The following is a 1,154-nucleotide window of genomic DNA, read 5'->3' on the forward strand; positions in this document are numbered from 1 at the left end:
GAGGGCAACAAAGACAGCTGTGGTACATGTACTTACCTTCATGAAAATGCTCCTGTACATAAAATAAAAAGAAATAAATGTAACAACAGAAATAATTGATTTTCCTGTAACCTAGCGAGCATTATTAACTTTAAATTTTTGTTTGTTCAAATTTTAAGATGCATTTCATCCTCGTTTAATTTAAGCCATGTATCTTAAATAATTCAATACAATTTTTAATTCTCCTTTAATTTTTTCTCCTAACATAATAAAATTATATGTGTATGGGTCTTTTGTCTGGGTGAATAATGTAAAACACGTATGTGCACCTGGTTCCCTTGAAGGTTAGAAGGGTGAGTCATGTCTCATAGAGCTGGAATTACCAGAAAATTGTGATCTCTGAGCCATGATGTGGGAACTGGGATTTGAACCCAGGGGCCCTGGAAGAGCAGGCAGTGCTCTTTACCCCTGTGCTGTGACTCTGTCCCATCTGCTAGTAACTCCTGTGTTAAGGGATCCAGATCAACTGTCCTAAATTCTTCAGCTCTCGCTTTTCCACTTAACTGCCCCTCCTTTTGGCTTTCAGTGGCCACTGTGTCTACCATGTCTTCTGTGCAGCAGCATTCCTGAAATCATGAATCTTAACATATGTGCAAGCCTTTCAGGTATGTTGAAACTATCAGCAGTTCCTATAGCTATACTGGGTTTTTTGAGTCTCCATACAAACCTGAAAGTTTTCCTCTCAAAGTCTGTGAAGAATAATGTTGGGATTGTGACAAGGCTTGAACTGAATCTGTACATTCCTTCTGGTAGGGTGGCCATTTTGAAGGCCTTAATCCTATTGATTCACAAGCAGGGGAGATCGCTCCATCTTCTGATATCTCCTTCACTTTCTGTCTTCAGCATCTTAAAGTTACTATCACAGGACAGACTGGTTCTTGCCCTTGGGACGGGTCTCAGCTTGGGCCAGTCATCGATTGGCCATTCCTGCAGTCTCTGATCCACCTCTGTCCATGCACTTGGTGTAGGCAGGACAAATCTGGGGTTGAAGCTTTTGTGGGTGGTTTGGTATCTTTACCCCTCCACTGGGAGTCCTGCCTGACTATAGGAAGTAGCCACTTCAGGCTCCATATCCCTCATTGCTAGGTGTCTCAGCTGGACTCACCATCATAGAC

The sequence above is a fragment of the Grammomys surdaster genome, unplaced genomic scaffold (genome assembly GCF_004785775.1).
Source record: "Grammomys surdaster isolate TR1022 unplaced genomic scaffold, NIH_TR_1.0 126983, whole genome shotgun sequence".
Lineage (NCBI taxonomy): Eukaryota > Metazoa > Chordata > Mammalia > Rodentia > Muridae > Grammomys > Grammomys surdaster.